The following is a 15,491-nucleotide window of genomic DNA, read 5'->3' on the forward strand; positions in this document are numbered from 1 at the left end:
ATATTGATATTTTAACATATAGGGATTAGATTTCGCTTTTTATGTTAACCATGCTTGTATGGAGCAATTCCTCTAAGACTATATTCTATGGGGCGCGTTAGCGCCCCATATTGAATATATTCTTAGAGGAATTGCTCCATACAAGCATGGTTAACATAAAAGCGAAATCCAATCCCTATATTTACACTCATACGACTTTTTTATTTATATTTTATGCTATAAAATCGTCATTTGAATTTGACGTAATTATTCAATAAAAGTCGGTCAAAAGTGGGAGGAGCTTACTCAATTGAACAGCGAAAGATGACTCTTCACGTAAGGTAGAATTATTCATCCGCGACGACAATAAAGTTCAATATTTCATTGTAAAATAAACATGACAAACAAAGTAAATTTCAGAGAAAATTTTATTTCATCAGATCAGAACTTTAAAGATGCTCCACCGCTGACAAATGGTATTTTTTCACTATAAAAAAAGGAGAGGACGATTAAGTATTTTTCTTCAGTTAAAAAGTTACTTACTTTACACCATTACCACCATTGAAAAGTTTGAGGTTCTAATTTTACTTCAAGTTAAAAATATGAAAAATAATTAATTGCATCCCGAAAAAAATCCGTGACACTATATCCTATATGGAATGAAGTACTGATTGTGCATGCACCAAAGGCGAAACAAATTATTTTATATTATTTTTTGTGTTAATTAGGCATATATATACACGATTAAACACCAATTATTTTCAAATGATTAACATCATTTATGCTCTGTCGGCGGTGGAGCATCTTTAGATATATATTAAATTTTTGCTAAAAGTTAATATATAGCGTAATAACATAAAGAATTTTTTACTCGGCCACATGTGTGAACCCGGTGACCGTTTTTGTGCAGCGAGGCGAAGCTGACGCACGCTTACACACTGGAGTTTGACGAAGTTGTCAAAACACCGATGTTCAAGTAGCTCGACGTGTTTGAGATTGTCGTCTGACTTGACGATATTACATCCTTGGGAGCCATGTGATTAAATAATCTACGCTTAGAGCCTTAGATCCATCGCCATCTACAGACGGAACATTTTCACTTGTGTTCGATTGGTTTTGATTGATTTAACATATTTTATTGCAAATATATACAAAAGGATTGGGTACAAGTTTTATGCAACTTATATTGCCATCCTTTCCAAAATACAGAACAAATACAAAACATGATATGCAAAGTAATGAAATATATAAATATGATTAAATAGTAAATAAGAACACTTTGGAGAGAGAGAGAGAGAGGGGGGAGTAAGGAGAGGGAGAAAATACAATGTCTTAAAAATTGTAGATACTGGAATTCGGAACTTACAGTAATAAATAATAAATTGCGGCAAACAGGTGGACATATTTAGCTCGTATCATTTGAGCCTTTCCGCGTCTAAAAGAATGTTCCATTCAACATCAATTTCTTTATATAACCTACTCCTAAAATACGTTCGCCTACTGAGGTTCAAGGCCTTACCGTCAAATCCATAAGCAATCGTCGCCCTGATACCTGAACTTGCTAATAATCTGAAAAAATAACCTAATTCAAAGTCGTATTTTAGTCTAGATAACTACAGAAAACACTAAAAAGAATATCGAAAAGAACTATATATAACAAGAAAGGTTTATTCGTCTAATATTAAATCTGCTTAATTTAATAAAGTTTTGAACATTAAAAAAAGAGATGACCCTTTTTCGTTTCCAGATACAGAATCGCTCATTTCCAAAACAAGATTAAATTTAAATCAATACGAACATTTAAATTCATTTTATTTAGGCTTTCCAATAGCAAATTCCTTTCAACATTATAATTTTTACATTCGAAAAAAAAAGAAGTGATGTACACTCTCACAAATATGTCCACGGTTACAGCATGGAGTTTCCACAAGGTTTATCCTGAACAAATCGTAATTTAGGGAACTACATTGATGTCTAAGTTTTGTATGCAATATATTTAACTTCCGGTCACCAATGCCAAAGTAAGAGGGAGAAAGATTCAAAAACCGGTTTTAGTGAATTTCTAAAAAGGCTCAATGATATTGCTGACTTAACAGAGTTTTCTAAGTTATTCCAAGAGCGAAGAGTAGAAGGTAGAAAAGAAGTGTTTGTAGATGAAAGTCTAAAATACGGAATTTTATAGTCATCTCTATTTCTTAATGGATAGGCAGCTTGATCTTGAACGGTAGAAGGAAGTAGAGAAGTAAGAAAATCAGGAGTTTGATTTGTGCGCATTTTGTAGAGAAGATAAAGTTTTTTCCTTTTCCTTCGATCGATGGGTACATTGTATTTGTGGTGACGCGTTACTGTCAATACGTGGATTACTAGCGGTGCATGTTTTAAAATACACATTATTAAGTTCTCAAAGAACAAAGACAAGAGGATATGTTTATAACTGACCTCTGTCAGAGGGTCTCACGCCCGTCCACCCCAAAGACGCGATCGTAGGATGAACACAGACACAGAGGTATAATGTCTATATTTGACAGCACTGCACGTCGCCTCGGTCGAGATATTTTCCCGTTTCTTTATACAATTGTTCATTTTAAAAATGTTGGTATCATATATAAATATAAAACATATATGTACTGTTTACATTTTCCTAAAATTCTATGAAAAATAACAATATACACGTAATGTTGTGTCAAAATGTAAACAAAGCCACGTGTTTCTTTTTTTTTTTAAAAGTAGCCCCTTTACGTTGCATAGAACATTTTCATACGCAAGTTCAAAGTTCAATGTTACCATGCAGTTATGGTAAACAAAATCGGTTAGTACTTGCGTATAGCCTAGCAAGTGTAAATATAACGATATGGCGTTATACATGAAATCAAAGGTTGGTATATTCTAACCAAGACTTATACGTAATATACAAAGAAGAGATGCGTCCAAACAATAGCCGGACGCATACTTTTTAACATTAAAACATAATAGTAAATATACTACATGTATACGTGGCTAATAAAATACAGATACATATGTATACACCTATGTGTGGCACAAAGTCGCATGTGGCATTCACGGTGCGATTTCAGTTAGGCTCCTTATGGATACGTACAATGCATCTGTAAATTATAAATACAATACTATTGATAAAACTATACCCTTGATGTATCGTACGATATTATCAAAAGATTATTTACTTTAATCAAACAACGAAAAATTATTACATCAGAGCGATCGTCTATTTTAATACAAAATACACAATTATTAGCTTTTATATAAGAGAAATACAGATTACATAATATAGCTAGATATACGTACAATAAATAAAGTCTTTTAAAATATCAAAAAAAAAATAGTCGACTTACATTACATGATTGTCCTTGATGTGTAGAGGCGCTCTATAATAGGTGTGAACGTCTAGTGGTCAATCGTAGAAAGGCGCTACTGTATAGATACAATGACCGGAAAGGGCGATTTGGCACATTTGGACATTACGTCATATAATAAAACCGACCAATAGATACTATCTACATGGATATATATGACGGAAGAATACCGGAACTTCACGAATACGAGACAATATGATACGATAGCGATTTAACTATACTAATAAGTACTGGACAATTATTAGTATACGTTTAATACAAATTGCATAAAAGTCAATCCTGCCACATACAATATCTATAAAGAGTATGAATGTCAAGTTTAGGTAGGTTAATTCTTTGGGAACCCAGGTCAAATCACATGACGCTACACAGGGAACTGCTGTTTCGAATTTCTGAACGGTTTCCGATACACCATGACATCCCATTTCGATATTTTTTCAACAAGTAAAATTGCCAAAATATAATATCAAATGTCAACTATCATTAAAGGCCCATTACCTTTCCGGAGCAAAATTTTAAGGTTTCATGAAAACATCAATAGCATAAGAAAATACATATCGATGGCCTAAGATGAGATAATTACAAATGCAAGATTTTCTGCGTAATGTATGATAACTGCCGAGATTAATTTCGCTGTTTTGCCGTCTTGAGCAGTAATATTCACCTACTCACGGTATTTAGGAAGACGGATGGAAACATAAAACGACCCGCGTTATGAAAATGAACGTTTCATTTATTTACATATTTTTTTTTTTCAGAAAATGATGTTGAGTGTAGTATTAATGGTAAGTTAATAACTTTTGCGACTCTACAAAATTATTGGTCTCGTTTCCATTTAAAACAAATAAAAACCTTTACAGAAAGTAGTGGGCCTTTAAGTAAATCAAGTAAAAACAAAAAAATGTAAATTAAATGATATATAATGAAAGGGGAACCGTCCGGACCGAAAATTCCGGAATTGAAAAAAAAAACCGTATACCGATTATTTTAAAACCCAAATTATGGAGAAAAGTCGTAAAATAAACAGACTTAAATCAGATGTAATATCGACACAAAACATAGGTAATGATGTGGAGTGGGTTGTTTCTGCAATTTTTTTTCTAAAAAGCATTAATGCCGATATCGTATCATATAATGATGAAATCGTATCATATTATAATGAGATAAAAGCTCTGTATCATTATAAATGATGATTTGTGTATCATATTAATGATGATGAAAACAGTATCATAGGTATGATAATGGACATTTATAATTATAGAGCAGGCACTAACGGCTATCTCCGTTAGGGAGGTAGTAAAGTATATGCTAAGAAGATAAGGATACTAAATGGAGTCGCCCTTTTACGAATCTATCGGCGCAATAGAAGCTTAGGGCACAATTACCTAACGCTAAACCTGCAAGGGCCGCGTTATCCCATCGGTTCAGTTTTTATTAAATAATTTGTCAATTAGGTGATCATCTAGATTGACCAACTCATAGGTCCAACCATTATCTTCGTTCCGTTGTGACGAGTGCCGTCCTGCCTTTCGCTGTTCGTAAACTTTCTTAATACCCAAAATCCCAAGAATATTGATAGATCGGCATGTCAGAAGTGCTGGAATGATTGGCTACCAAGTTTGTGTCTAAAATGAATTACATTGACCATCATGAAAGGTCATAGAAGTAAAAAAGGCTAAATCTTTAAACGATTTTCTTGTGGACAACTATGATGCCTATATATACTTGATATAGAAGCGCTTGCCATGTAGTATTGCTTGCATGAAAGGCCACCAAAGTTCATTCAAGGTCACTATGGTTTAATTAAGCCTAAACAAATTTTAACGACTTAATTATGTAAGGTGATGACACCTAAGAGGCATTGGGATTATAGCATGCTAGCATGGAGGACTATCAAGTTTGTTTCAAATTAATGACCTTTACCCTACCTTCAAGGCCACATGGGTTCAAATAAAGCTAAAATCCTTAAAACGACTCCTTCTTGACATAACTAAGAATACTTAGTGTCACTGTGAGATCATGTATGTAGTATACAGCAGTGGTTATATTGCCATTGTTAGTGAAGAAGGGCATAACACCATGTTAGTATTTTCAAAGAGTAGAATAGGCCCTTGGAACTCTCACCACGAGTCCAATTTCCGATGCAGATTTGGGGAGCGTAGACGAACGGTACTTCTTCTAACTCAAAAGCCAAATTGCTTATCCTTGAATTGTCTCAAATGTTGGGACCACTACTGATATTGTTATGACAGTTTTTGGTAAATTGGGGTGAATAGGAAGTATGACGTTATTTAAGTGACTACATGAGGCCTCTCTACATGGTAGCACTATGGGTATCGAAGTAACCTATTATAGTGTGATGCCGGACGGCCGTAGCATAATTTTGTGTATTTCAATTAAAGCGGATGTCTTCTCAATAAACTGAAAGGCATCGAAACATGATGTAACAGGTGGTGCTGTAGTCGCAGGAGGATTAATCTATTCAAGGAATACGATATCAAAAATCTTGTATGACGGTAATGTCTTTTTCTTGGCTCATGGCAAGTTTATTGTATTGTAAAGTAATGGTTTGATGAGTAATTATGTCTTCTGAGTAGACCATAATCTATTTCCATATCGTTTTTAAAGTGTTATAGCACACTGAACAGAATTACAGGTACTGTTTGCGAATGTTATTTTAAATGAATGGTATAAACCACAGTTACACATAAATGAAGATGTATGTGTACGTAGACGTACAGTATATGGCTGCCGATATCTCGAAAAATAAAATAGTGAAATCGTTCAATTTCAGGAGTTTATTTTTTTATTTTTTAATCACTTTTATTCCATGTGCCGTTATGTGAAGGTCCCAAATTGAGGTGATATTACTTTTAAATAATTTGAATACATGACTACATTTACATTTATGAATATAGCTAGATTGTAATAAATATAAATGCCGACCAGGACACATTGCGCACGGCTTCGAGAATCCTAAAATACTCGAAGTTTTGTTTAAAAATATGATAAAAAGTAACTATAAAATGACTCATTTGAATGTCATAAACTAAATTCCTTGTGACTATGAAAAATGACGAAATTCAGGATCTCGGCAGTACTGTACGTAATGGCTGCCGTGCGCTTGGGGTAATCTACGAAGGCAAATTCTAATTTGGTCATAATCGCAAGACTTAGAAAACAGTAATTGCTTATTAAAATGTCAGAATAATATTTGGGGAAACTTGGAATTTAATTTGTAGTTTCTGTCAATTTTGTAACTTCTGTCAATGTTTATTACGTAGGTCTAATGGCGACCGTGGGTTTTTTTTTTTTCTCGTGGCGGTAGAAAATAGGAGTATAAACGGAGTAAAATATATAAATACCAGATGTTTGTATCTAAATATTATTGTTAGATATTTATTATTTACCCTTTTTATAATTAAAATAACGCATACAGTTCTCGGATTGTCGTACTATTTATTATAAAAAATAATGTAAACAAACATTACAAAGCGGCTGTGTAGTTCCCTCTATGTTTATGTGTACGTAGATATACGGAGTATTTTTGTACCTTTGAGCGCCCGGATGTACCTTTGTGTGACTTCATCGCCATCTTTTTTGAAATCTCCTATTGCGATAGTCTTTTGTCCGTCGCCGTGCGTCGTGCGTCGTCCGTCGTCCGTCGTCCGTCGTGCGACGTCCGTTATTAACATTTCCCTGTGAACGCGATAACTTGAAGAGCTTAATGAAACTTTGTATATAGACCAACATTGAAAAGATCTCGGACGAGTTCAAAATCAGCGTTATTCGACTGTAATTGATGGAGTCATTGCCTTTTGCACTAATAATTATTATTGGACCTTGTAAACACAATAACTTGAGTAAATATAAACCGCGCTTAATGCACCTTTTTCTGTAGACTAACATCGGAAATATCTCAAACAATTTCGAAAATCAGATTGTTTCGATTGTAACTTGCAGAGTATATTATAGCCCTTTGTAATAATAATAATTAACCTTGTGAAAATGACAACTTCAGTAAATGTAAACCGAGATTAATTAGACTTTGTATGAAGACTAATATTGGAAAAGATTTCGGACAAGTTTGAAAATGAGGTTGCTTCGATTGTAACAAACAGATTATTTTCCTTTGCAATAATAGTAATTGAACCTTGTGATCATGATAACTTAAGTAAATATGAACCGAGCCTTTAAAGAAACATTGTATTTAGACTAACATTGAAAATATTCGGACAAGTTCGAAACGAGCTTGATGAATGAATTACTCATAACTCGTACATTACTGACCGTCATATGAAACTGAGCCTAACCCCTATTTTAAGTCAGGGGCATTATAATGGGTCCTTTATATTAAGTCAATATCACATCAATTGAGAATTATGTCTCGGTAGCTACTTGTACCCCTATCAAAACAAAAAAGCTCTCTTGCAGATGATCGGATCGAGCTAATATAATGCATTTAAATCACATTATACGAATTACTGCATGGGATTAATCTAGGGTAGCTTTAAGGATGTATTCTTCTGAGGTTTCAGTCCCGTTGAAGTCTCGTTTCAACAAAGATCAAAGAAGTTATGAGATTTTCAAATACAATTTATCAATATCTGTAGCAAGCTGCCAGTTGCAATTTTTTTGTAATTTTGTCAAAAAAATTACAGTTATACACTTTAGCAGATTTTTTTATACAGGGATTTTAAGAAATGGTCCATTTGGCCTATATTTTTATCTAAAACTGCCATTTTGGGGCAAAATTGTGTCATTTTTTTTTTTCGCTTTGAGCAAATATAGAGCCAAAGCATTTTTTACCTACTGAGAAAAAATATTTTACTCAAAAACTGGATTACAACATTAATACATATCAAACACATTAGGGACATATTTAACTCTTGTGTTTTTCTTTCGTTTCTTTCATGGCTCAAAATGAACATAGTTTTTTCTTTCCTCTGGTTTCCCAAAATCAATATGAGAAAAAAAGTTTAATACAATAAAATTTTGACTTCTCAGAGGAGTACATCCTTAATTATATCTTTAACAATTGTAAAATAAATCTTCAAATACATTTTCAAACAATCAGTAAAATGAGGTGTCTTACTGAAAGATGAAGTTTACCTGTTCAGCCGCATGTCTCATGAATTGCCTAGCAGGATCATTCCAGATAGCTGGTACTGTGAGAACCCATTCAATATCTGTGTCTTTCACGTCAGTGGCTCTCTTCTCCAATGCTTTCAGAAGATGTCCCTTCAGATACTTGATGCCTTCTGAGAAAACCTTCAGGGCAGGAAGTTCTCTATCGTGAATGTCTTTTAACATTTCATGTGTTGACAAACCCTGCATACAACACAATTTCTAAAGTTGTAACTATTTTATGTAAATGTTTAAAATCAAAACAAAGCACAAATGATCACTGTGTAGCCGACAATTGTGCGAGATATTTTCATGATTTTGCGAGACATTGCTATGATAGCGAAAATTTGATTCCCAAAACATAAATCATTAAGATCTAAATTCTCATTTTCACTTAAAATTGCTAATTAAAATTGTTGTCAATGTTGATAACGGATTGCATGGCTTTCAAAAAGATAACATACTATGAGACTTATGAATGACCAACGTGTTTTCAAAATTATCTGCGAGCCTTGACCAATTCTGATACTTTCATCATTCTATTAACTATCTCACAGACCCGTAAACGGAATAAATAACAACTCCCACTTTGCTGTTGACATTGTTATTGTGGTAGAAATGGACTTCATTATTTACTTACTCCTTTTCCATCCTTGCCATACAACATCATCTTGAACCTACGGAAATAGTACCACTCGGTATGATCATCGTCCTCAGCTAACTGGGAATAGTGGTCCTCCGCTTCGTATCCGAACGAGTGAAATGTTTGATTTTTATCCAAAAGGACTGTGGTTGGGGTCTTAAGGAACACAAGCGCCGATCCTATCGTCCAGGTGCTTGCGCTGACCTTTAAGGGGTCAGTTTCAAATTCACTTCGAAATGAGAACACATACCATGAAGAAGTTGTACCCAAGTGTATGGCTGCAACCAATAGCCTCCTTGAACTTGCCATCTTTGTTACCTTGAATTTTAAAACATGTTGACTTCAGAAGAGAGTACATGGGATTTAGACAATGCTATAACCAATTGCGATGTTATAACACGGGGTCATGTTCTAACTAACTTAATACCTGTGATGTGTGCATTATAGGTCGCGTGCAATCTATTTGTTCAATAAATGCATAGACATATATTTGTATAAACATATAATTATCCATTCATATACTCTCAGTTTTCAATTTCCACACGAAATCTCAGAATCTCAGTTGATAAATATTTGGATTTTAGAATTGTAAGTGTTCTGATATTGCTAGTCTTAACCTTCCTTGTACAATTACGATGGCTAGGCCTATTATTTTTAATAAGTGTACAGTATGTAAAGAGTATGCAACAATACATGTAGGTAGGGAATTCGTTGGTATTGCAAGTCTTAATTACATGTACAAGCCTGTATAACGTTTGAATTTTCAAATAATTAATATTTTCATGAGGTTATGAACTCTATCAGTTTGTTAAATTTAACATTCTATTTACAATAAAATTGTAACAAACACATAATGGAACCTTACACACACTGAAAACTTCTACCCGGAAACTAATGTCACATTCGTCCCAAAAACAAGACTAGTTATGGACGAATTAAGTCTACTTTCGTTTTAACAAGGAACACATAAGGTACCAATTTATTCGGCTTCCAAACTGTTTTACCATGGCAAACCAATATGTAAAGTTAATTTATTTCTAGTTTACAGACAATTCATCACTAACAAATTTCGATTAATAGTAGGAAGATCACCGTTGACACCATGACAACATCGGTGTCTTTCTAACCAGAACATGCCGATATTAGAGAACGGTTAGTCTGATGTCTTTAAGTAATTATCTGAATTGATGTCAAGCACGGAATGATACTCACGTATGTAATACAATTTTGTAAGCGACTGATATTCATTCAGTAAGAAAAACACCCTCCATGTCTGTTTCAAATTCCTGTGTGCTCATGTGACGTTTACGGGGTCCGTATTAGTCACCACTGATGATCTATACGGTGTCTATATCAAAGCAAGTATATACAAACATACAGCTGGCCATGATATGTTCATATATCATGTAATATAATAATTATATTTTTATATTGGTAAAATTGTCCGGAGAGATCTAACTTAAAAGTGTCCAAGGCAACATGTGTAATTGCAACTGTCAACTGACAGTGTTATGTGATATCTGGTAAAGATCGCGACAGTCAGTATGGTATATCGGTAAGTTTTTTGGTTTTTTATATAATGTTGTCCATTGTACGTCAAACCATTTTGTAAAGACTTTGTTATTGTCAATGGACGTTAAATACGTAACAATGAATACGTTAATAATAATGAGAAATATAATACATTGATAAAACACGTGTATTTATGTGTTTTATTTTAGATTGTCGCTGTAAAACATTTTTAATCCATACTTTACCTGATTGTATCTAAACAGAGCACAGGGTTGGATAACGGGGTTACTGATAAAAATCGTCGTTCTATATTACAACAGCGATTATATCGTTTTATCTCCTCAGCCTGCTTCACCTAATGTGTATAAGACGAAGTCGCTCTATATTACAACAGAAATTGTATTGTTTTATCTCCACAGCCTGCTACACCTAATGTGTATAAGACGAACGTCACTCTATATTACAACAGAGATTATATCGTTTTATCTCCTCAGCCTGCTACACCTAATGTGTATAAGACGAACGTCGCTCTATGTTACAACAGCGATTATATCGTTTTATCTCCTCAGCCTGCTACACCTAACGTGTATAAGACGAAGTCGCTCTATATTACAACAGAGATTGTATTGTTTTTATCTCCTCAGCTTGATACACCTAACGTGTATAAGACGAACGTTGCTCTCGACTATCGGCCAACAGTTCTTTACATCCTTGGCTATAATGTAAATATGTATTGCATTATAATGTACATGTACATATACATATATACAAATATAATTAGTATGAAAACGTTGACTAAAAGTTGGAGGTAATCATCAATACACCACGACAATGACACTTCAAATACGCTTCGAAAAACAATACCAAAACAGCAATTAATCAACTTAACAACAAAACATATTTCTTAACAATTATAACTTACCCTAAATATTCCACATTTACATACCCCTGGACATCCCCAACCCTGGCCGTTCTTTTCATGTAACAGATGTGCTTAAATATTTGTATTTGTATATATGCCATAAATATATATACACATCCTTTTGCAACTGTGGGAATAAATAAATATATATAAATATTTATATATCGCGTCTGAATAATCTTATACATCGAAATATACAGAACGATACTATCATACATATTAGAATACTAATAATATAACTAAGCTTAAAACATGATTGTGATGTCATCTATTGTTGTTTCTGTACTTCAACTCCCGGATTATGGAATCATTACCTTCAGCTGTCCTATATGTTACCTTTTACTGTCTTATACGTGACTCGTATATAAGACAGTCACTTATAAGACAGTAAAATATAGCTTATGAGAGAGTTATACAATACGGTTGAGTATATGTCTCTGGGCGTAATCCCATAATTATGTTAACACACAACCTGCCGGAATATTCAATAATTTTTATATTCAAATTACGAATAAAATCCCACACAATGAATATGAAGAGAATTTAATCCTCTATTGATGCAGAATTAAACAAATCCACATAATTTCTGTATATATCCCAGATCGGGTTTTCGGCCTTATTATGAATTCACCATTTAACACTTATCTACAGCATTAACTCCAATTTCCGCTTTCTGTAAACCTTGTTGTTTTTTGAACACCCACTTTTGATTTTAAATTTCCAAATCATCTACACTGTAGTTTTACACTGATTTTGATATTGTTTCAACAATATTTCAGAATTTCACCTAAATCCCATTGGCTTGTTGAATGAAATTGCACATGGTATAAATAAATCCAAGATTGTCCCTAGAGAGGTCGAAATTTTAAATCCTCTGAATTCAATGTAAGTTCTGGGGGCACCGACTGTTTTGAACTAGCCTGGAAATCACTATTATATGCGATCATTTTAGCAAGACGCTTTCAAACAAACGCCTAAATTGCAAGTCTAGTTTCATATGTCATTTCTTTACCACATCAGACATTGGACAGAAATGTCCTTTTAGCAATAAAAGTCACTAAAGTCACCTTATTATATCGCTTAAATTAAGAAAGTAATATCCATCCATCACTGTGGATAGTTGTCCAACCCAAAAGCATGCTTCATGCATTCCGTTCATGAATGCTATTCATCACATATAATACAGGCAAAGGTAATTTTATGTTGCCATTGTCTATATTGGATTTGTCATGGTTGAATGTACATTGGTAGTTACCTGAGCTTATAGACAAAGGCAATAAAAAAACCTGACTTATATTAGAAATAAAAGTGTACTTTATTAACACAAAGACTTGCTATGTTTTAAGTTAGAGATAAGCCTAAAACTATACATTATATTGGAGAGTGAACAGATCTCGGCTCTAACGGCCTCGATACAGTTCTCTCTCAAACATATTGTACAGTTTTCGGCTTATCTCCATAACTTACATGAGTTGTCTACCCTACCTGAGTGAATCAATATTTCTGAGTACTCACTTCCAATAATCAATGAAATTGTGTGTAAAATCTAAGCATAACGCTAACGAGTTCTCAAAATCGTCGAGTACTCGCTGATAATAGAACCGATTACTTATGATAACCGTTATTCTGATGCGTAGTTATTACAATTGAGTGCTCATTTTTACCGAGTACTCACTGAATAATCAGTATAAAACTCTGAATGAAACTTACTCTCAAGGATATTATCCAGGCGCGTCTATCTCCGTAATCTATCGCTATCGTAAGTTCTCAATACTGACACATATAGACAAGACTTGTTCAGGCACATCTGTATCCTTTTCCGTTGCAGATCGCCAGCTCGACAAACTCTAGCTGTTCAAGTCGTCGTTGCTTTATATCAATGATTATACGGAAATATAACAGTATTTAACATCACTTCACACATCTCCCAGCGACATGTGTCATTTACACGTATCTAAAACATGATCATTTGCCTCAGCTGATTAACAAATCCGATGGGAGCATATAGCTTTGCTCGTAGTATTCACTTTAACAGCGGCTTCGGAGCTACCATCGATTGAACAAAGCTACTTGAATTTTCAAAATCAACCTTTCTCTTCTTTGTCATGACTAGGAATGGCATTGTAGGCTGCCAATTGACTGCCATCTTCAGATGTAAAGGCATCATTTGCAACAAAGTACTACGGATGCGGCTCTTTCTAACTTCTGACACTTGTCTCTATCTGATGTCATGCACCAGCTAAACGCGGGATAGATGGTTGCGCCTTCGCAGAGCTCTTAGAAATGGATGGTCTCTCCTATTGTTTAACATTAGTACGCTGAACGGCTTCTGTACTGATATACAATGAAACCCTCCGGGACAGCATTTATGCATAGGTTGGTATATTTTTGACATGCATTGGTGTGTAACATATATAAATTGGGAGTTCTAGCAGGTATCTAATGGTGCCCGTTAAAAATATGACAAAAAATGCTTATATTTATATTTAAACTAGTCATTTCGGTTATTAAATATTTTGATTAAAATATATTTTCATATTGATCAATTTTAAAAATATTTCACTATCATTTTAGTGAATTCGGTAAACCAAGTGATCCCCTGTACTCTGATGAAGGTATTAGTACGCCAGAGCCTAATTGCCCATGTTAATATAGGAGATTATAATATATTGTACCAACATAAAGGTACTGTGCAATGGTATTATAAATATAAGATACTGGGCCCTTCATCCCAACATGCTACAGGCCCAATATCAGTACCATGGGCTTCTCCTTAATGATAAGAAGGTTTTTTTTCAAAGATTTTAGCCTTTTTGACCCCTGTGACCTTGAATGGATGTCAATGTCATTCATTTGAACACACTTAATAGCCCTTCATCCAAGCATGCCACAGGCCCAATATCAAGTCTCTAGGCATCTGAGTTATTCTCAAGAAGTCGTTTAAAATATTTGAGCCTTTTAGACCCATTTGACTTTGAATAATGGTCAAGGTCATTCATTTTAATAAATTGTAAACCCTTCATCCCAGCATACTACAGGCCAAATATCAGTCTGGAGTCTTAGTTATTCACAAGAAGTAGTTTAAAGGAGTTTAGCCTATTTCACTCGTTTCCTTGACTGAAGGTCAAGGTCATTCATTTGAACAAACTTGGTAGCCCTTCATCCCAGCATGCTACATGCCCAATATCGGTACTCTGGGCTTCTGCTTCATGAAAACAAGTTGTTTAAAAGATTTTAGCCTCTTTGACCCCTGTGGCCTTGATAGAATGTCAATGTCATTTATTTGAAAACACTTAATAGCCCTTCATCCAAGCATGCCACAGGTCCAATATCATGTCTCTAGGCCTCTTAGTTATTCTCAAGAAGTTGTTTAAAGATTTTAGCCTTTTTTACCCCTGTGACCTTAAATGAAAATCAAATTATTCATTTGAACAAATCTGGTAGCCTTTTATCCCAGCATGCTACAGGCCAAATATCAGTACCCAGGGCCATCAGGTTCTTGAGAAGAAGTCGTTTAAATATTTTAGCCTATTTAACCTCTGTGACCTTGAATAAAGATCAATGTCATTCATTTGAACAAACTTGGTAGCCCTTCATCTCAGCATGCTACAGGCCCAATATAAGTACTCTGGGTCTTCTGGTTTTTGAGAAGTAGTCGTTTAAGACATTTTAGCCTATTTCAACCCTGTGATCTTGAATGAGAATCAGGGTCATTCATTTGAACAAACCTGGTAGCAATTTATCCTAGCAGGCTTCAGACCCAATATAAGTACCATGGGCCTTCTGGTTCTTGAGAAGAAGTCGTTTAAAGATAATAGCCTTTTTGACCCCTGTGACTTTGAATGAAGGTCAAGGTCATTTATTTGAACAAACTTGATAGCCCTTCATCCAAGCATGCCACAGGCCCAATATCAGGTCTCTAGGCCTCTAAGTTATC

General features: G+C 34.4%; 1 pseudogene; it reads right to left on the reverse strand.

The window, feature by feature from the left end:
• Nucleotides 1-9,429, reverse strand: part of LOC138327433 (heat shock 70 kDa protein 12A-like) — a 17,953-nt pseudogene extending 8,524 nt beyond the window's left edge.
• Nucleotides 9,430-15,491: the final 6,062 nt, after the last annotated feature.

This window comes from Argopecten irradians, chromosome 7 (assembly GCF_041381155.1).
Source record: "Argopecten irradians isolate NY chromosome 7, Ai_NY, whole genome shotgun sequence".
Lineage (NCBI taxonomy): Eukaryota > Metazoa > Mollusca > Bivalvia > Pectinida > Pectinidae > Argopecten > Argopecten irradians.